The sequence below is a fragment of the Erinaceus europaeus genome, chromosome 10 (assembly GCF_950295315.1).
Source record: "Erinaceus europaeus chromosome 10, mEriEur2.1, whole genome shotgun sequence".
NCBI classification, from domain to species: Eukaryota; Metazoa; Chordata; class Mammalia; order Eulipotyphla; family Erinaceidae; genus Erinaceus; species Erinaceus europaeus.
In genome coordinates, this window is record NC_080171.1 from 72,421,881 (window position 1) to 72,444,533 (window position 22,653).

The 22,653-nt window shown below is 42.2% G+C and overlaps 1 protein-coding gene across 5 annotated transcripts in view; it reads left to right on the forward strand.

Moving 5' to 3' along the window:
* The window catches only part of KANK1 (KN motif and ankyrin repeat domains 1), a 246,845-nt gene that overhangs the window by 24,401 nt on the left and 199,791 nt on the right, over nucleotides 1–22,653 (forward strand). The gene's annotated exons all lie outside the window — the stretch shown is intronic.

Consider the following 22,653-nt stretch of genomic DNA (forward strand, 5'->3'; position numbering starts at 1 on the left):
CAAAAAAGGAAAGAAAAAAAAAACCATGAGTGTTAGTATATTTGTGTTGTTTTTTTTATCAACTTTTATTTATTTATTATTGGATAGCCACAGAGAAATTGAGAGGGGAGGGGAAGATAGAGAGGGAAGGAGGCAGAGATATCTGTAGCCCTGCTTCACCACACATGAAACTTACCCCACTGCAGGTGAAGATCAGAGGTTTATAATGTGAGCTCTTAGCCAGGTGCGCCACCACCTGGACCCCTGTATTTTTTTTTAATTTCCACCAGAGTTAGCACTGGGACTTGGTGCCTGCACAATGGATCCATTGCTCCTTCCTTCCTTTCTTTCTTCCTTCCTTCCTTCCTTCCTACTTTCTTTCCTTCTTTCCTTTCTTTCTCTCAACAGACAGAGGTGAGGACCAGGGACTTGAACCCAGGTCCATATGCTTGTAACATGCACTTTTTAAAAATATTTATTTATTCCCTTTTGTTGCCCTTGTTGTTTTTTATTGTAGCTATTATTATTGTTACTGTTGTTGGATAGGACAGAGAGAAATGGAGAGAGGAGGGGAAGACAGAGGGGGAGAGAAAGATACCTCCAGACCTGTTTCACGGCTTGTGAAGTGACTCCCCTGCAGGTGGGGAGCCGGGGGCTCAAACCGGGATCCTTATGCCGGTCCTTGCACTTTGCACCACCTGCACTTAACTTGCTGCGGTACCGCCGGACTCCTTGTAACCTGCGCTTTCTACCAAATATGCCACCCCCTGGCCTCAGTACACTTACATTTTTGTGCATCCATCACCAGCTATCCATTTCCAGAATATTTTCATGTTCCCTGACAGAAATTCTAAATTCATTAAACACCAACTCTCCAGTTCTTCTTTTTCCTGCAACTGCCATTCTCTTATCTAGTTCTTCTGCTTTTTTTTTTTTTTTTTTGGCAACATGTAGAAGCTAAATATTCCTTGTCTGAAAGTTTTCAGGCCAACAAAATAGCTCACTTGGATGGTGCAATGTTTTGCCATGTGTCCAACCTAGGTTCTGGCCTGGCCCCCACTGCACTGATGGAAGTTTCAATGCTGTGGTCTCTATAACTCTCTCTGCTTTGTCTCTCTGTTTCTACCTAAAACAAACAAACAAACAAGGACAGTGGAGGCAGCATGATGGTTCTACAAAAGACTCTTATGCCTGAGGGTCTCAGGTTCCAGGTTCAGTCCCCTATAACACCATAAACTAGAGCTGAGCAGTGCTCTGGTTAAAAAATAAATACATAAAAATAACAATAAAACTTAAAAAAATTGAATAGAAAAGGAAAAGTCTTCCTCAAGCTATTAGACTTGAGTATATGTCTGTAGTTAAACCTGGGACTAAAATATATTCTTAATGAATGGCTTCGCAACACCTTGCAAGCAGGTAAAACCGAGAATCCTATGAGTAAACATGCTCCCAGATTCTGAAATAGATCAGCAATGCCCTTACCAATATGAACATCTCAGTCAGTGGCATTCTTCCCAGCTCTTGGTCAGAAGGTAACACAGGCTGTTGTGGTATAATAAACTTTGTGTGCTCAACTGCAGGAGGGAGCTGGGGGGTGGTTGTGAGCAGAGGCTAAGTGACTTGCTGAAGATAAAGGGACACGTGGCAGCATGCAGTTGCTGATCAGAACCATTTTAAAAGGACCTGAATTTTCTCTAGCAGTGATGGTGAGCCTGTGAAGAGCAAGGCACTTCGGATGGAATATTTTCCTGGCTTTGAAGCCAGTACCAGAGAGAGATTGTGGTTTATGGACCAGTCAGAAGCTGCTGGGGTCTGTGAGGTTTTCATTTGTATGGACAAAAGGTTGCTGAATAAAGGAGATACTAATTAATATTCTTAGTGAAATTTGTTGAACCTATAGGGTAATTTGGAAGAGTCGTAGCCACTTTTAAAGCTCTTGAGGAAAAGTCCTTTTTGTTTGGTAGTAAGTGTGCCTTTTATTGTTAGTTTAAGTAGCTTTTGGGGGTAGATGGTAAAGAAGAATTTCACATCCCCACTGTGATGAAGTAGTTTATTAGAAAATTTGCCTTAGTTTATACCTGTGATTACGTTTTTCATTTTTTTCTTTTCCCAGAGCAATACTTAGCTCTGGTATAATTATGGTGGTGCAGGGGACTGAAACTGGGACTTTGGAGTCTCAGGGAGAGTCTCTTTGCATACCATTATGCTAAATATATATATATATATTTTAACCAGAGTTCTGCTCAGGCTCTAGTTTATGGTGGTTCTGGGGATTGAACCTGAGACTTTTGGTGCATATCCACTATACGATCTCCCCAGCCTACTTTATTTTCTTTTGATTCAGTTTTTATTTTTAAAATTTGATACTTCTGGAACAATCATCTTTGCTTATTTTCTTTTTGTTTCCTGTGTTCAAGATCTTTGTCTTTTATTTAGTCTTCTTGTGAGTTTTTCTTTTAGTTTTGCTTACTGAAATTAATTAATTAAATTAATTTTCATTACTGAATTAAGATATAATTTTGGGCAGGGGATGGGTGGGTGGAGGAGACAGCATTATGATTATGCAAAAAAACTTTCATGCCTGAGGCTCCAAAATTCCACATTTAACCTGCTCCCTTCTCCCCCACTGTAAGCCATAGCTGAGTAGTACTCTGGTCGCTCTCTATGTCCCCCCCCTCATTAAAATAAAACAGAACAAGGGGCCAGGCGGTAGTGCAATGGGTTAAGCGCACATGGCACAAAGCGCAAGGACTGGCATAGGTATCCTGGTTCAAGCCCCCTGCAGGTGGGTTGCCTCACGAATGGTGAAGCAGGTCTGCAAGTGTCTTGTCTGTCTTTCTCCCTCTCTGTCTTCCTGTTCTTGCTGGATTTCTCTCTGTCCTATCCAACAGCAACAGCAGTAACAACAACCAGAGCAACAAAAGGGGAAAAATAGCCTCCAGGAGCAGTGGATTTGTAGTCAGGCACCAAGCTCTAGCAATAACCCAGAAGCAATATATATATTAGAGGACATAATTCCAAGTAAATAATACCTTTTTTTTTCTAAATAGATATTTCACTCTAGTTTGAATGATATGAAAATGAGGGTAAAGTGAAAAGCCTTTTAATCTTTGCAACTACTAGCACAGCATTTCTTCCTCAGAGGCAAGTAGTACTCTTCCCTTCAGAAATACCCAGTTAATGAGCAGGGCTGGGGGGTGGGGTGGAGTATATAGCATAATGGTTATGCAAAGAGACTCTCATGCCTAAAGTTCCAAAGTCTCAGGTTTAATCCCCAGCACCATCATAAGCCAGAGCTGAACAGTGTTCTGGTAAAATAAATAAATAAATAATCAAAACAAAAACTTTTGGAAAAAAAAATGCCCAGTGTTTATACAAAAAGTCTATGTGTATAACTCTTATAGTGTACCTTTTTTTTTTTAAAGATTTTATTTATTTATTAATGAGAAAGATAGGAGAGAGAAAGAACCAGACATCACTCTGGCACATGTGCTGCCAGGGACTGAACTCAGGACCTCATGCTTGAGAGTCCAAAGCCTTATCACTGCGCCACCTCCTGGACCACAGTATACCCTTCTTTTAAAATCACGATAACATATTTTATGTATTGTTATACACTTTGCTTTTTAGATAGGTAACCATGCCTTGCTATTCCTTAATATAGTTCTTCCCATATTTTATAGTTTTAAGCAGAACAGCATAGTATTTTTAAACAAATATTCCAGATCTGTTGAGTCAATTTCCTATAAGTTGAGCTGTTTTTAACAACCTTGTAGGAGATCAGTTTGTACATACATTAGTATTGCTCACATGTGCTAAAGCCCTAACTATACAGTTATGGGTTGAAAGGATATGTATGTTAGTATTTGTCATAGATCTTGCCCCAGATGCTTCTATAAAAGCTGTGATAATAAACTCTCATCATCAGATGGGTATGAAAGTACCTATTTCTCTACCTCTTTGCCAATGATATTTATGAAACTTCATCATTGCCAATCTGATAACAGAAAAATGGTCCATTTCCTGTGGCTTCAGTTTGCATTTCTCTTTTTTTAAGCCTTTGTTTATTTATTTATTTATTTTCTCTTTTGTTGCCCTTGTTTTTATTGTTGTTGTTATTGATGTCTTCGTTGTTAGATAGGACATAGAGAAATGGAAAGAGGAGGGAAAGAAAGACAGAGAAGGGGAAAGATAGACACCTGCAACTTGCTTCACTGCCTGTGAAGCAACTCCCCTGCAGGTGGGGTGCGGGGGGCTTGGCATATTACAGATGTTCGTTAATCCTGGGCTAAGGGCAGGAATTTGGATTCAATCTTTACTTCTGCTCATTTGTATCTTTCTTTGGAATTACTTAATCTTGCTAAACCTTAGTTTCTCCGTCAGAGAATGAACACTAATCCATTGTGTTACTGTGTCCTTTGTAAGGCATAGATCAAACAATTTGTACTGCATTTGTAGTGTCTGGTACAGGCCAGGTACCTAATATTTGAAATCCCTTATTCCCCTGTAAAAGAAAAAAAAGAAAATAAAAGAAATAAAGGAAGAAAGAAAGAATGGAAGTTTTGTAAATGCATGTGACTTGATTCTTCAAAACTACTTTAAGGCATTCCAGTTCTGAATTATTTGGTTAACTTGATTACTAGATTGATTGAATGATTGATATCTGTTGCCCAGACAATCCTAGATGAAGGTGGGTACACCTGGTAAGAGTCAGTAGTATCCCAGAATGGTTGCCAACACCCAGTCAATCAGAACTTGGGGAGCACTTCTAACCCCTAAGAGAGTGAGTGAGGCAGATGCAGAGGTCATGTGAGCTTCTGAACAGCTCCCACCCACTCTGTTGTTTTCTTCTTCAAAAAGTAGGACTGGAATTTATTTTCAGTAGCTAAATTCATTATGTAACTGTCTCCTAGCCATACCTCCTCATTCCTATGTTTATGACAAGCAAAACAAAATCACTAGGGCACTCAAATCATCCTTTAGGAGGGCCTGGAGGTTCAGGAGCAGACACTCCCAGATTCTACAGATTTGCATTAGATAAGGAGCTGCTCAGTCTCTCAACTGCACTGCTTCTTTTATCCTGAGAGTTTCGCAGAGGTTTGCAGCCAAGGGGGACAGGGAGATGGGGTGACTGAGATAAGAGGGGTTCTCTTATCTTAAGCATCCAAATCATGCATCTGCTTTGTTAACAACCTATTTGGGTTGATGGAAAGGGCATTGAGGAATAGTGGGAGTGTAAAGAATGTGCCTTTAGACTTACCCTCCTTGTGGAAATTCAGAAAATATAATGCAGAAATGTACGTTTTTGTTTTCAGCTTGTGAGTCCAAAACAATGGGGGGTTTTGGAAGAACTTTTGAAATCTGTTCTTTTTTGAAAGCATTATTGTATTCAGTAGGCACATGTGTTTTGCACATAAAATTTTGTGCCTTAATCACATTACTGGGGAGGGTGTGTATGCGTGTGTGTGTGTGTGTGTGTGTGTGTGTGTGTGTGTGTTTCTGTCAATAGAATGTAAGGTAAGATGTGGTAATGTCTCAGCAGGCACTGGGAAATTTTCTTGAAAATTCTCTGCTTTTTAGCAGAAAATGCTTATTACTGACAGATATACATCTTCTAAACTTACTGGTGGTGAATGATTTAATTCCTTATCATCTTGATCATTCTTAGGTTGATTTTTTTTCCCCCCTGCCTGTTACACAGTAGTCTGTTGGCTGACATTTAACTACTGACTGTTCATCCTGGGGAATGGACTTCTGTAATTCATTGTCAAGTATACAGATACAAAGAGACAGAAAGGATTCACATACTTGTAGAACTTTTTCCCTTCCCCTTGATCTGTCTTTCCAGTACTATGGAATCACCCAAACTTTTTTTTTTTTTCTTTTTCCTCCTCCAGGGTTATTGCTGGGCTCGGTGCCTGCACCATGAATCCACCGCTCCTGGAGGCCTTTTTTTTTTTTCCCCCTTTTGTTGCCCTTGTTGTAGCTTCGTTGTGGTTATTATTATTGCTCTTGTTGACGCAATTCGTTGTTGGATAGGACAGAGAGAAGTGGAGAGAGGAGGGGAAGACAGAGAAGAGGAGAGAAAGATAGACACCTGCAGACCTGCTTCACCGCCTGTGAAGCGACTCCCCTGCAGGTGGGGAGCTGGGGGCTCGAACCGGGGGCTCGAACCGGGATCCTTACGCCGGTCCCTGCACTTTGCGCAACATGCGCTTAACCCACTGCGCCACCGCCCGACCCCCCCAAACTTTTAAAAAAATTTTTTTATTATCTTTATTTATTTATTGGATAGAGACAGTAAGAAATCGAGTGGAAGGGAGAGACAGAGAGGGAAAGAGACAGAAAAAGACCTGCAACCCTGCTTTACCACTCGAAAAGCTTTCCCCATGCAGGTGGGGACTGGAGGCTTGAACCTGGGTCCTTGCAAATTGCAAGTGCGCTCAACCAGGTGCGCCACCTCCTAGTCCCGGAATCACCCAAACTTTTAAAATATATGTGTGTGTGTGTGGGGGGCACACTATCATTCTTCTTAAATAGAGAATTTTGTGAGTTCTGTAAGATTTTGCATTGGCTTGCCCTTGTAGAAACAATTCTGGTTTTTAAATTGTTACTGTGTATTCTAATTCCATGGATGGAGATCAGTGGAGGCGGGGGGGGGGGGGGGGGGGGGGGGGAGGAGAGGCTGAGGTAGGGAGCCTGGCTGTAGAATTTAAAATGATGCCATTCTTTTAGGATGCCCCATATACCCCCTCCTCCTACTGGCTTTGTGACCATGGGACTCAGCCTCATCACTTCCTGTCCAAATTGGCATAAACACTGGCCCAGTAGCTCTGCCCAATGATCCAAACTGCAATTGGCGAGTTCCCAGGAACAGTTACTCAGAGAAACAACTCAGCCTCCTTTTTCTAAAATGTCTCTGCTGTCTTGGGCAGCGCCTGTGCCTGTCTCTCCCTTTCATTTTGAAGTACCCCCATTCTAAAAGGTGGAGTCTCCAAACCTTGCCTTTCATTTATGTAACACTGGCACCCTCCCTCCCTCCCTTCTTTTCTTTCTTTCCAGAGCTCTGCTCATCTCTGGTTGATGATAGTGCTGGGATTGAACCTAGGAGCTCATAGCCTTTTTATAGAACCACTATGCTGTCTCACCAGTGGCATCCTGAACATTCAATTTGCTTGGGGAAGGCCATCAGATGCTTTCCTGTGGGAGAAAGAATTCTTTCCTGTTCAATTATTTCCCTCTCTGCACTAGTTAGATAAAGAACTTACAGGTGGCCTGAGAGATGGTTCATCACTTTGTCATGTGGGAGGATCTGGGTTCAAGGACCCCGGCCACCACATGGGAGCACCTGCCCAAAGGAAACTTCAGAAGTGGTAAAGCTGTGTTGTGGTGTCTCTTACCCTCTATCCCTCCCACCTTCCCCCTCCAAAGAAACCAAGAGTGGTGGAATTGTGTAGAACTGTTTTTTTTTTTTTTTTTTTTTTTGCCAAAGCATTGCTCAGCTCTGACTCATGGTGGTGCTGGGGATTGAATTTAGGACCTCAAAGCTTCAGAAGAGTTTTGCATTATTACTATACTATCTCCCTGGCTCCAAAACTCCCCCTTTTCTATGTATACAGCTAGCTCTTTGTACGCCTTCATTTATTCCTATGACAGTCCTGCAGTTCAGCCAGTTTATGCTGTTGCATTGCAAGCATTCCAGGGACAACAGCTTTACTCACTGTGAAGTGAGAGACCATTTAATTAAGCTTCTGGGAGGCTGAGTTCTCCTGATTGGTCCCAGCCCAGCCCCACTTTCTCAGTACACATTATGGAAATATGGTGTTTCTGATTTTTTTTTTTCTGCTTGTGACAATTTTGGTATTCTCTAGGCAATTTTGGTTCTCTCTGATCTTTACTTGTGAGTCTTTCCTAGCAGTCTTTAATGTGAATACATAAGATTCAAGACTTTTTCTACCTTACTCCTTGAGATTCTCCTAAGTCTTTGTCACATTTCTTGTTGTTTGTTACACCACCTTGCTTCTAGATACCACAATCTGTATTAGTTTTCTATCCTATAGTTGTGGGTTTTATTTTGTTTTGTTTTACCAGAACACTGCTTAGCTCTGGTTTATGGTAGTCAGGGGGATTGAACCTGGGACTTTGGAGCCTCAGGTTTGAGAGTCTCTTTGCATAACCATTATCTATCTACCCCTGCCTTATCCCCATAGTTTTAATGCCAGAAAGTCAACACTGGTCTCAGTGGAACCAAATTTCAAAGTTTGGCAGGGCTGGTTCATCACCTTGTTCTCAGTTTCTGGAGGCTGCCTGTATTCCTTGGCCCCAAATACCTGTCCTCCATTTTTTAAATTATTTATTTATTTTCCCTTTTGTTGCTCTTGTTGCTTTTTTATTGTTGTTGTAGTTATTATTGTCGTTGTTATTGATGTCGTCGCCTTTAGATAGGACAGAGAAATGTAGAGAGGAGGAGAAGACAGAGAGGGGGAGAGAAGAAAGATAGACACCTGCAGACCTGCTTCACTGCCTGTGGAGGGACTTCCCTGCAGGTGGGGAGCCGGGGGCTCGAACCAGGATCCCCACACTGGTCCCTGCACTTTGCACCACATGCGCTTAACCCGCTGCACTACCACCCGACTCCCCTGTCCTCCATTATTTCCAGCAGTGACTTGAGTCCCTTTCATGCTTCAGATTTCTTCTTCTGCTGTTTTTGTCATTATGTCTTTATGTTATGAAAACCAGAAAATGATATATACTTTTTAGGATTCATGATTACATTGGATCTTCAAGAATATTTCAAATGAATGGATGAATCTCAAAGGTCTTTACTTTTTTTTTTTCCTCCCAGAGCACTGTTCAGCTCTCATTGATACTGGTGCTGGGGATTGAACCTGGGGCTCCTGAGCTTCAGGTATGCAAGTTTTTTGCAAAACCATTATGATAATCTCATCTCTATCAAAGGTTCTTTCTCTCAGTCAGGTTTTAAAGTATATTCAGTCTTTCTTTCTTTTTTCCTTTCTTTCCTTTTTTTTTTTTTTTTTTTATACCAGAGCACTACTCAGATCTGGCATAAGGTGGTGCAGGGGATTGAACCTGGGACCTTCAAGCCTCAGACATGAGAATCTTTTTGCGTAACCATTGTACTATCTACCCTGCCCTATATTTAATCTTGTAATCTAACATGGTCATAGGCTTGGGAATTTGGGTTTAGACTGTGTGTGTGTGTGTGTTTACATTATACAAGGTAAGGCAAAAATATATAACACAGTGGTTAACTGTTTGGACTTAGTTTGCAGTCAGCATTCCTGTAGGCCAAACATGTGGTTCTAACAACACAAGCATTTTATTCAGAAGTTATTTGCTACATCTCCTTGACAGCATACTCCTTATAGGACAGTCCTAAGATGGTCAAGAGCTGTCAAAAGGGGGTCAAGCGGTAGTGCAGCGGGTTAAGCACACGTGGCACAAAGCACAAGGACCGGTGTAGGGATCCCAGTTCAAGCCCCTGGCTCCCCACCTGCAGGGGAGTCACTTCACAGGTGGTGAAGCAGGTCTGCAGGTGTCTATCTTTCTCTCCCCCTCTCTGTCTTCCTCTCCTCTCTCAATTTCTCTCTGTCCTATCCAACAACTAACAACACAACAACAACAATAATAACCACAACAAGGCTACAACAACAAGGACAACAAAAGGGGGAAAAAATGCCTCCAGGAGCAGTGGATTCATGGTGCAGGCATTGAGCTTCAGCAATAACCCTGGAGACAAAAAAAAAAAAAAAAAAAGCTGTCAAAAGACCAAGTTTCCTACTTCCCTCTTTTCACAAAGCAGGGAGATCCAAGTGAGTTGTGACTGCCCTCCTTGTGAAATTCAGGACTAACACTAAAACAATGACAAAAAGCCATTCATAACTGAAATGCCAGTGCTAGTTAATGAAGTTGTCCTGCCTCCAAAAAGGCTCTTTCTCCTTTGAAGACAAAGCAGACTGCATTGTGGTTTGCAGCTCTGTTCTTCTAAGGAGGAACTGGGCCCCTCCATGGCATTGGGGGTGTGACTGAGTCAGGTCCCCTTGGGGGCAAGAAAAGCCCCCTCTCTGCCTGCCACCTGGAATTTGATACCAATTCTACTCTGACAGATGGTGAGCCTTTGGGACAGTCACAAGTTAAATCTTGTCTCAGGAAATAATTTGCTGGAAGATCAAAGCATGGATGAGGGTAAATTAATTTTTCAACAAACCACAGGTCTGGGAGAATGTACACATTGTCTCTTAAATACTGCTAATGTCCTTGATGAATGAATAATTTATGGGGGGGTAGTATTTTCTTTTTTTGTTATTATTTTTATTTATTTATAAAAAAGGAGACATTAACAAAACCATAGGATAAGAGGGTATAACTCCACACAGTTCCCACCACCAGCTCTCCATATCCCATCCCTTCACCTGATAGCTTTCCTATTCTTTATCCCTCTGGGAGTATGGACCCAAGGTCATTGTGGAATGCAGAAGGTGGAAGGTCTGGCTTCTGTAATTGCTTCCCCACTGAACATGGGTGTTGACAGGTCGATCCATACTCCCAGCCTGCCTCTCTCTTTCCCTGCGGAAGCGGAGCTCCAGGACACATTGGTGGGGTCATCTGTCGGGGGTGGGGGGTTGTATTTTCTTATAAGATGCTAATTCTACATATGATTAATCCATACCTTAGTATGTTAAAAATAAATTTGAAAAACATCCATCTAAAGTAAGACCCTGAAGTAGCTCCTCCTCCTTCTTCTTCTTTCTCCTCTTCTTCCTCTTCTTTTCCCTCCTCTTCCTCTTCTTTTTCCTCTTCTTTCTCTTCCTCTTCTACTTTCTCCCCCGTCTTCCCCTCCTCTTTAGGTCTGGCTTATGGTGCTCTCAGGGGTTGAACTTGGGGCCTCCAAACCTCTGGCATGAGAGTCTCTTGCTTAAAAAAAATCTGTTATAGCTTCCTGGTCCTATTAATATTGTTGTTGTTAATATTGTAATTTGGTGCATGGGCTTTCTGTATTCATGATTCCACACTCCCAGGAACACTTTCCTTAGACATTTTAGATAGAGAAAAAGACAGGAAGAGAGAGGTATCACAGTACCTTTCCACTGGTCACGAAGCTTTCCCTGGTGATATCCTGGAGGTGGGGAGCCAGGGGCTCAAACCAGGATCCTTATCTCAGCGCTTTCAATTTGTGACCTGTGTGCTTAACCCGCTGCACTATCCCCTACCCCAGTCTCTCATAAGGAGTTCATCCTGTTCCATTTCTAAAGCTATTGAGGGGCAGCACTGAAGCAAATGGTGGAGTTGTGACAGTCAGCTTGATGTGGAGAGTGGAAAGAGCACAAACACTGTGCACCCCTCATCTTCTGTCTGCTCTATAAAACATAGTTGGTGATAACACCCAATTTAGGATGATTGTATTTAGGAAGGATGGTGTTGCAAAATGTTTGGCATGTAGTAAGTATTCTGTAAAAGGCTTCTTTTCCCAGCCAACTGTGCAGAGTCCAAGGTGCCTAAGATTACCCCCCTTTTTTTTATTGTAAAAAGTTGATTTTAAAGATTAGCTAAGAGTTATAACATTCTGAGATTGTTCTTAGCTCTCCAGGGAAAGAAAAAACGTATAGAGCTAGCTTTTTAGTAAAGGTTACTCCATGACTGACAGAAGAGCCTGAGGTACTCAAGAGACAATGTTCTGCCTCAGGCCAGAGTTATTTTAATACTAAATTGACAACAACTAGTTCAAGTTGAAACATTCCTGACTTAATTATAGACAGCTAAAAGGAAGGTTCCTTCAAACAGGTGGGTTTCAGTAGCTTGGTCCTCTTTGACAAAAGCTATTTCTTGCTCAGAGGCTTTTTGGAGTCAGCTTAGAGATGGCCACACATGACAGACCACTTACTCTTTGCATAAATCGGAGTCTCAGTGTCCCTATTTGTAGAAAGGACATAAGACTGTTTCCCTCAGTGGATGCTTGGGAACCAATGAATGCATATTTGCAAAACACTTGGCTCATTAAGTACTTCAGAGATGATTTCTGTAAAAATTTTCCCAGTTTCGGACCAAATGGTGGTGTATCCAGTAGAGCATACTTATAACCGTGCATGAGAACACAGGATCAGGCCCCTGCTTCCCACCTGCACAGGGACAAGCTTTACCAACGGTAGAGAGTAGAGTACTACTGCAGATGTCTCTCTCTCTTCCTGCCTGTTACCTTTCTCTTTAATAGAGATTAAAGAGAAAGAAAAAAGGGGGGGAGAATAATACCAAGAATGATGCTATTGTGCAAGCATGGAGCTCCAGCAATAAACCTGTGGCAAAAAAAAAAAAAAAAAAAATGACTACTGCAAAATCTGACATTTTCCTTGTTAATTTCCATGCTGATTAACTGGGCACTTGCCTCCCTCAAAATGTGAGTGCAAATCCTTCTTTCTTAAAAGGGGCTCTGTGGTGTCTACTTCATTTTAATAGTTTCTTAATTTTACATTTCCTGAGTGGAATAGATAGCATAATGGTTACGCGAAGAAACTGTCATGCTTGAGGCTCCAAGATTTCAGGCTCAGTTCTCCACACCACCATAAACTAGTGCTGGTGGGGGGGAGCTAAAAACAAAATCTTTGTTTTTACATTTCCTAACTACCTGTTCTCTCAGGTTACCTTTATTACATTTGCAGATGTATTGCTTAGAAAATACAATGTTTCATGTTATTTCCTCACTTTGCTGTTGTTTTTCTTGTAGGCTGGTTCCCTGTCATTTTTTTTTAAATATTTATTTACTTTCTCTCTTGTTGCCCTTGTTTTTTATTGTTGTTGTAGTTATTGATGTCATTGTTAGATAAGACAGAGAGAAATGGAGAGAGGAAGGGAAGACAGAGAGGGGGAGAGAAAGATAGATACCTACAGACCTGCTTCACCGCCTGTGAAGCGACTCCCCTGCAGGTGGGGAACGGGGGGGGGGGGGGGGGGCTCGAACCGGGATCCTTATACCGGTTCTTGCGCTTTGCGCCATGTGCGCTTAAGCCGCTGCTCTACCGCCCGACTCCCTCCTTGTCATTTTTTCCTCTCCTTTTCATTATACTTAACAGGACAGAGAGAAATTGAGAGGGGAGGGGAAATATATATAAAATATATATTATATAATAAATATAAATATATATTTATATTATATTATAATATATATATATGTATATGGAGAGAGAGACCTGCTTCCCTACTTGTGAAGCTGCCCCTCTGCAGGTGGGGAGTGGGGGCTTGAACCCAGGTCCTTGCACATGATAACAGGCACACTTAACTGGGTATGCCACTCCCCGGCCCCTCATGTATGTATTTTGATGTCACTCAGGCACCTGCAGCAAAGAGGAGCCTTGGTACTTAACATTCACTGTAGATTATGGACCATGACAGGTTTGAGAGCAGCAGTTAACAGGGCCAACCCTCTACTGGGGAGCCTCAAGTTGACACTGATGTTGATGGATGGTGGGGTGAGGAGATAGAGCATGGTTATTAGGGAATCGGGGCTTAAGCAGAGTATTCTGATGGCTGTGGGGAAGCACTGGCTGGCTTTATGAGCACTTTATGTTGGGAACATTAATGGGAAGTGAAGGTCAGAGAAGATTCAACTGAAACTTGATGGGTGAAGTGGAGTTAGCTAAGTGCAGTGATGAATAAGGGGGAGAGTATATTCAGACAGAGAGTGGGAAACAGGCTCCATTCAAAACTAAAGAGTTTAATTTGTGATTTCAAATTGGAGAATGAAATTGGGTATGGATGTGTGAGCAGAGAGGGAGGGGAGGCGTGCCAGTGATAAAGGGCCTGCTAAACATTGTTAATAAGTGGGCTAAGGAGATAGCTTAGTGGTTATGCAAAATGACTTTCATGCCTGAAGCACCAGAGGTCCCAGGTTCAATCTCCAGCACTTCCATAAACTAGAGTTGAGCAGTGCTTTGAGGGGGAAAGAAAAAGGATGGAAGGAAGGAAGGAAGGAAGGAAGGAAGGAAGGAAGAACATTTATTTATTCATTTATTTATTTAAGAAAGGAGACATTAACAAAACCATAGAATGAGAGGGGTACAATTCTGCACAATTCCCATAACCCGATCTCCACATCCCACCCCCTCCCCTGATAGCCTTCCCATTCTCTATCTCTCTGGGAGTATGGATCCAGGGTCGTTGTGGGTTGCAGAGGGTGGAAGGTCTGGCTTCTGTAATTGCTTCCCCGCTGAACATGGGTGTTGACTGGTCGATCCATACTCCCAGTCTGTCTCTCTCTTTCCCTAGTAGGGTGGGGCTCTGAGGAAGTGGTGCTCCAGTACACATTGATGGGGTCGTCTGTCCAGGGAAGTCTGGTCAGCATCCGGAACCTGGTGGCTGAAAAGAGAGTTAACATACAAAGCCAAACAAATTGTTGAACAATCATGGACCTAAAGACTGTCATAGTGCAGATGAAGTGTTGGGGGTATTGCCTGCATGCTCTTGTGTACTTCTGCTTTCAGGTATATATTTTTCCCCTAGTTTATGGGCACGGGTGAACCTATGCTCTATCTCAGGGGACCTGGACTATATCTAGGTTTGGGGACTTTATTGGGGAGTGGAACACCTGGAATGGAATTAGAGAATACCATGAAAGGAAAGGTCTCACCCGAGTGATGAAGCTGAAGGGTTGTCTTTCGGGATATCTCTCTCTCTTTCCGGCGGGTTGGTCTCCAGGGGAAAGGTAACGGACTGGTTCTTTCTCGCTCATGACAGGGGTGACACGAAGTAAAAGACACCAGGGGACTCTTAGCGTGCCTAGAATTCTAGAATCTCAGAATCCCAGAATCCGTTTATTAGCAAAGTGGACATGAGTTAAATAGAAAAGCAATGAAGTTAATTATTGTTGAAATATGACAGAAATTACAGTTTTCTTAACGGTCAGCATGCCCCTAAGGTAGGGGGCTGGTATGACAGGAATTGATGAGATACAAGACAGTTATTCTCCATGACACAAGCAACTTAATTATCCACAGGTATTTGAGAGAAGCATAAGGGTTAAACCCGTAGGGTGAGACAGAAAGAAGATGGATATCAAAAGGCCATATAGTTTGGAATTTCTCTTGTCTGGGGTCTGAGGTGTGTGATAAGGTGTGTTCTTCTGTGATGAGAAGGTGACTTTGAATAAGTGAATCTGTGGCCATGTGGCCTGCAGTTAATGGAGGGAAGTACTGGGGTTTCTGTGGGCATGAGAGTCAAGAAGGAAAGAACCAAGTCTGAGTTTCCCCCCTTAAGCTCATCTCGGTTGAGAGAGACTTACCAAGAGGTTATCTTCTCAGACCTCCATCCAAGGACGGGGGTGGTTCTCCCTAAGCTCTATCAGGCTTACACATGGTCCCAACAGTTGTCATTCCACACCTGAAGTCTCTGGTCACAGTCTGAAGTGAAGCATGCTGGGGTTGTACTTGTTGTGTTGATTAGATTGTGATCCGCGAATACAGTATTATTTGATTTGAATTGAGAGCAGCATGCAGAAAAGTGGGCCCCACCCTAAGGTTCCAGGACTGGGGGAAATATAGGCTCTATAGTGGAAATGTGAGGTTCCTGTTGTCTAAGGGTTCAAGAAGACAATGGATAGTTATTGTTATCATCACATTATTTGGTGATAGGGTTAACTTTGGAAAGTCCCTTTGATAGGGTTTGGGGTATAGTACCCAGCATCTTTTATGTAGCTGTGCTGTCGGTTGCTTCTGTTCTCCCTGGTCTAGGCTTTTGGGAGAGAACATATCAAAGACAGCCTATGTATTAAAAAGACTCAGTCTGTGTTTTAAGAAGTTCTAGACATATCATCAGTTTTTCGCCTCTCATATTAATTAAATAGTGGTTTATATAATGTTTATACTTTAATAGGATTGTACATAAACACCACTCCCACCACCAAAAGACTGTGTCCCATCCGCACCACCCCCCCCGCCCCCCCCCCCCCCCACCATGCTGGGAAGGCCAATGGCCACCTTTGTCTTAAGGGTGCTGGGAATTCATGGAAGAATTTTTTGAACATTTTTTATTAGAGATTTAATATCGATTTACAGAATACAAGATAACAGGGGTGCAGTTCAACCACCAAGGGTTCAACAGTACCAGGGTTACTGTTCCTACCACCAGAGTTCTGTGTCCCCATTCCCTTCATTGGAAACTGCAGTAGTTCTCCCAAGGTCATAGATATAGGATATGTGTATGTTTTCTTCTTCTCATTTTTTCCCCATGGTCCTGCCTTCTCTTCCTTTCTAAGTCATACCTATATCTATTACTACTTCTGAGTGTCCTTCATGGAAGAACTTTAAGCTTGTGAATGCTGTATTTAGAAGTGCAGGATGGAACTGGAAGTACTTATGCTAAGTGAAGTAAGAAGGTAAAAGATAGCTACTTGAAGGATTCTTTCATATCAAAGACTGAAGATATTTTAACGCCATTCTTGGAGTTTTAGAGTGTTCTTACATATGGCCTATTTATGGTGGTCTGTTTATAGGAGACCTTTCAGAACTTTTTTCAGAGCAAGCTTGGTGATAGTTGATTCTTTCAACTATTGTTTGTCTGAGCAAGTTTTGATGCCTCCATCTAGTCTGAATGACAGTCTAGCAGGACACAGTAGTCTTGGTTGAAAGCCTTTCTCATTGAGCACTCGATATATATCTTGCCATTCTCTTCTGGCCTATAGTGTTTGTGTGGAGAAGTCTGCTGCTAATTTTATGGGTTTTCCTCTATAGGTGACTCTGTTTTTCTCCTGCAGCCTTCAGGATACTTTCTTTATCCTTATTGCTTTCCATTCTAAAGATGCTGTGTCTTGGTGTCTTTAAGTCTGGGTTAATTATTTTTGGGACCCTTGGGGCTTCTTGAACCTTTGTCTTTGATGTTGTCTAGACTCGAGAAGTTTTCAGCTATTATGTCCTGAAGAATACTTTTTTTTTTTTCCTCCTCCAGGGTTATTGCTGGGCTTGGTGCCTGCACCATGAATCCACCGCTCCTGGAGGCCATTTCCCCCCCCTTTTGTTGCCCTTGTTGTAGTTTCGTTGTGGTTATTATTATTGCCCTTGTTGACGCAATTTGTTGTTGGATAGGACAGAGAGAAATGTAGAGAGGAGGGGAAGACAGAGAAGGGGAGAGAAAGATAGACACCAGCAGACCTGCTTCACCGCCTGTGAAGCGACTCTCCTGCAGGTGGGGAGCCGGGGGCTCGAACCGGGATCCTTAAGCCAGTCCCTGCGCTTTGCACCACAAGCGCCACATGCACTTAACCCACTGCCCGACCCCCCTGAAGAATACTTTCTTCCCTTCCCTCTCTTTCTTCCTCTGGTAAGCCAATAATGCGTATATTATTTCTTTTGAAGTCATCCCATAGGTCTCTGTTGTTGTTTTCAGTATCTCTTAATCTCTTTTTGAGATCTCTTACTTCATTTTTAGTTGTCTCTAATTCATCTTCGATCTTGCTAATTCTGTCTTCAGCCTCATTTATTCTATTTTCTCTCCCCTGTACTGTTTTCTGGAGCTCATCTATTTTGTTACCCTGTTCTTATACTGTTTTAGCTTGTTCAGCTAGTTGCGTTCTTAGCTCAATTATTTCATCTTTCAGCTCTCTAGTAACTTTGAGATAATTATTGTTTTCTTCCAGAGTGTCATTTGTTGTTTCTGCATTTCTTTCTTTCTTTTTTTTTTTTTTTATAAATGAAGGGATATTTTAATGAGCTCAGATATGCTTAGAGAACAGGAGAAAGGCGACTTTTAGATTTTAATTTAATAAGACATTGATTCTTTGCTAGTCCAAGTCTTGATTACTTTAAGAATTTTTTTTCCTTTTTGTTTATTTGTTTATTTATTTATTTTTTATTTTAATTTATTTCTTTATTGGGGAATGTTTCTGCATTTCTGATGACAATTCTTTCAAACTCTTTACTCACTCCTGTGACTATTTCCTTAATTAGTGTTTGGATGCTGACCTCATTATTTTGTGCTTCAACCTTTGGGGGGCTTTTAGCTGGACTCTTGTCCTGGTTCATTTCTCCAATAGTTCTTATTGCTTTAACCACTTTATATAGTATGTTATGAGGTCCCTCTCTCAGTAGTTTTCTTATTACTGATCACTCTTGCCTGGATTGACTTGTGTCTAAGTAAGGTAACTAAAGGGTTCACAGTTGTGGAAGTTGACAGTTGTTTCAATAGTATTTTAATCCCTGATTTGGAGCCCAGTGGCTTAAAAGCCTCTTTTGTTCTTTTTCTTCCCTGTAGGCTATGGGAGTCTGAGGGCTTTTGAACTCTAAGTAGGCTTCTTAGCTTAATCACTGAATCCTGACCAAGAGATAAAGCAGGGTGGGGCAGAGATAATCCAGTGGTTATGCAAAGAGACTCTCACAACCCCACTGCTAGGCCATGGAGGTATAGATCTTCTCCTGAGTTTCCTGGTTAGTTCTCTGTCCCCTGGTGTCAGCACAGGGCCTCCCTGCCACTGCTCCAGTGTCTGAGGGCATTAGAAATCTAGACTCACAGTTACATTTTGTGAGTCTCAGGGGAGTCCTCTCCTCCCTTCAGCTATCTTTTTGTTGGTGAAACAGATTGGAGGTGGAGTCTCATCTGAACTGCCAGACTGTTTGTTACCAGCCACTTAATCTCTCCCTAGGCTCCTCTCTGTCCATGAGCCTCATGTGTTTGTACTCACTGGTGATTTGGTGTTTTCCTGAAGTTGTTCTAGTCCATTCTTGTTGCAGTCCCTGGTGGTTTCCTTTGGTATTCCCAGTTGACCCGGGAGAGGAGAGGAGAGGAGAGGAGAGAAACACAGCTACTGTTGCTCCATAGCCCCGCCTCCAGAAGTCTGAAGGATTCTCTGATATGTGGAATACAGAGAAACAACTTGTAAAAAAAAAAAAAAAAAGTAGCAAAATTGTCTCTAAGACTGTCTTAGAACTAAGGTTTATCTTAGTTCTTAACTAAGATTATTATAAGATTATTATTATAAAATTATTATTCTTAACTAAGATTATTTTAAGATTATTACTATAAGATTATTATTAGTTCTTAACTAAGATTATTTTAAGATTATTACTATAAGATTATTATTAGTTCTTAACTAAGATTATCTTAGTTCTTAACTAAGATTATCTTGGGCTGGGGGTACAAAATTTTGGTCATGCATGCAGTTAAATAGACCCACCCCCCACCCACCATAGTCTTATAATCTTGTGAACCATTATTAAATCACTTCCAAGTGCTGGGGAGATAGCATATTGGTTCTCCAAAAGACTTTCATGTTTGAGGTGCTGAAGGGCTCAGGTTCAATTCCGAGCACTACTATCAGCTAGAGCTGAGCAGTGCTCAAAAAAACAAACAACCCCCCCCACACAAAGCATATATATATATATATATATATATATATATATATATATATATATATATACATATGTTTTTAAACATACACATTTTAAAAGTTCAGGTTGTACAAACCTATCCTGCTTGAGAACGTGAAGATGGCTTGAGAATTGAGGCTCTTGTAGTGATTCCCAGGTGTGAGACATCATCGTGGGGGAGGGTCATGAGGCTAGAGAAAGGTGGGCGACATGGATGATTAGCAGTAGATTCTCCTTGCTCTGATTACACGGGGAGGGCGGAATAACCTCATGCAGTACCCAGAAGATCTGTGGGGGAGGCTGCTGAGCTTAATTTTAGGTAGACTGAGCTCTCTAGGTTGTGTAAGATGTCAAAAGGGAAGCATCACAAGAGAAAAGGAGCACCAGGAATTAGTGCTGTGAGTCTCCCCCATCTAAGTCTTCACTGGAACTCTGAGATAAAAAGCACCCCCCTCCCCCAAGTTAGGATTGTGCTACTCAGAGGGAGAGTGGAGCTGAGGGCTAAATGCTGAAGATCAGCCTGCAAAGGGGGTGGAGGGCAGAGAAGCGTCTAGAGAAGCCACAGGAAACATCCAAAAGTGCATTTCAGAGATGAATGATTCCTTTGTGCCATCCTGTGGAACCATGAGAACTGAGTCCTAATCTGTAAATTTAACAACAAGAATAGTTTTGAGGGAGTCGGGTGGTAGCACAGCGGGTCAAGTGCACATAGTGTGAAGCGCAAGGATGAGTGAAGGATTCCCGATTTGAGATCCCGGCTCCCCACCTGCAGGGGAGTCGCTTCACAAGCAGTGAAGCAGGTCTACAGGTGTCTGCCTTTCTCTCCCCCTCTCTGTCTTCCCCCATTCTCTCCATTTCTCGCTGTCCTATCTAACAACAACAACATCAATAACTATAACAACAATAAAAAAACAAGGGCAACAAAAGGGAAAATAAAAAAAAGAATAGTTTCAGGGACTTGGTTGCTGAGAAGAGCAGAGGGCAGAGGGTTCAGTGGGGAGGGAGGAAAGGGCAACAATATATGCAGGTAGATGCAGTGATAGAGTCTTGGGGTGCATTAGCAAAAGCTGTGTGCCCACTGGGTGGGGATACTAGTGTTTGGGTGTTTGTCCTGGTGGGGGGGGCATGGTGAACCTTCAGCTATTGAATGTTACCTTGGCTTGTACCCTTGTTGGGTATGGAAATTACACCACCGTGTGTGGTGGCTTCAGATATCGATCAATAACTCAGCAGTTTTTAGTCTAGGGATGGGGATACTTGGCGGTATCTGACTGGGGTGGGGTGGGTGAGTGCTATTGTCTTCTGGTGGGCAGTTGTTGCTAAGTGGTCTATAATGTCTAACACATAGGACAGTCACCGTACCCGCCACCCTGCATTGAAGAAGCACTCAGCCCAGTGCCAGTGTGCAGAGGTTTAGAAATTATGGTGTATGTGGAACCTTCAAGTTCACTGGGAAGTGGAGGGGAGGCTGAAGGAGGACCTGAGAAATGTTTCCTTCTAAGTGTTGCTACAGTCTGATTCATATGTGGCAGTTTTTATCCTGTTTCCCTACCTCTCTACTGTGTAACAATTACTCATCAGATTGTAGCTTTGTGTGTGTTTCAGAGAGAGAGACCCAAAGCACCATTCCACTATTCATGCCTTTCTGGGTTTTTTGTTTGGTATCATTGGGTTTTTACCCCTCCAGGATGATAGATAGAGGCAGACAGAGGTGAAAAAGACAGGGCAGTATATCTGCTTGAGCGCTCATTACAGTGTGCAAGGACCTGGTTTCAAGGTCCCCATCTGCAGGAGGGAAGCTTCACAAATGGTGAACCCCAGTGCCTCTATCCCTCTGTGTCTCCCCCTCCCCTCTCAGTTCTCTCTGTCTCTATCCAAAATAAATACATAAAAATGAATGAAAACGGAAGAGTATTTTTAAAAGGACAGAGAGAAACAGACAGAGAGAGGTCATAGCACTGAAGCTTCCTCCAGTGACTTTGGAACCTGACTTGGATGACAATGTAGGACAAAGCAGAGTACTAAATGAACTATTTTGCAAGTCCTGTTGTTTCATGGTGCCTGGAATCAAACCCAGGACCTCAAATGAGCACATCATAGGCTTGACTGCCAAGCTACTCCCTCGCCCAGATTGTAACTTTTCAGCTGTTTTTCTCCTATGGTCATTTCACTCCCCAACAAATACTGTTAAAGCTAGGCAGTCTTGCACTTTAATGCTTGTTTCTGGGCATATTCTAAGACAGCTATATTTTATTTCCATTGGTCAGGAAGTTCTGTTTGGGCAGCCTAGAGGTGGATGCTGGTTTGGCTAATCTAAAGCAGCCCCCGATTCAGGGTCCAGTTAATATATTCAGTGCATAGTCATCCTGCCGCTTTGACTGTCTGGCCTGGAACACAGACAGGAAATATTCCTTGTCTTTGGAAGCAACTCTTGCTTCTGACTTTGGGAAGAGAAGCGTACACATGGTTCTCACCAGATTGGGTTGCAACAGCTCCCCCAGCTTTATTTTGGGGGGGAACAAATCAAGTCATTATCTCAACAATGTCCAAACTGTCCAACAGACCAGTTGTTGGAAACATTCAGGACTGATGAGGAGAAGAATTAATTAGCAGCTCCCTCTCTGGGTATCCTTTTTCAGCCTTCTCAAATTGCAGACTGAGTTCCTTAGCCCCGCTGGCTGCTCCTTTGACCATCTTTGTTTTGCATAGGATGAAAGATTTCTGGGCAAATTTCTCAAGTCCCTCTAACGTTAGTGTGGCTGATGGTGCCAGGTCCAATGAGCAAGACAATTGACTGTGAGTTATCTTCAATGGGGAAGCACTTGACTTCACAGAAGAGCCTTGGAGAGCTCTGGGTGAGTTTGAAGAGCAAAATTGTCTGTGTTGTTTTCAGGAATATTTTACTCTGTTACAGTAGATAAATCTAAAGCCCTTGGGAGAATAAAAACAGGCTTCATAGCAAATTTTGGCACAGAGTGTGTACGAGACCTTGAGAAAAGGATGTGTTCTCATTTTAAATAGAGACAGTGGAGATGAATGAAAATGAGATATGGACCATGTTGAATGTTTCATAAACCTCAGTGGTGGGAATATTCTTTGTGAATTAATTACTGGATGGGGAGAGAGAAAAAGAGAAAAGAGAGAAGGGGAGAACACGTGTTGTATTTTAGGTCCTTTTTAAAAAAAAGTCAGATTAGCTTATGTGTAGTTTAAAGGGATAGAGTTGAAGATACACTTCTTCCTGAATGCTGTGTATCATGCTGCTTGCAGTATAAGCTTCTTATATATTGGTGTACATATACATGAGTTC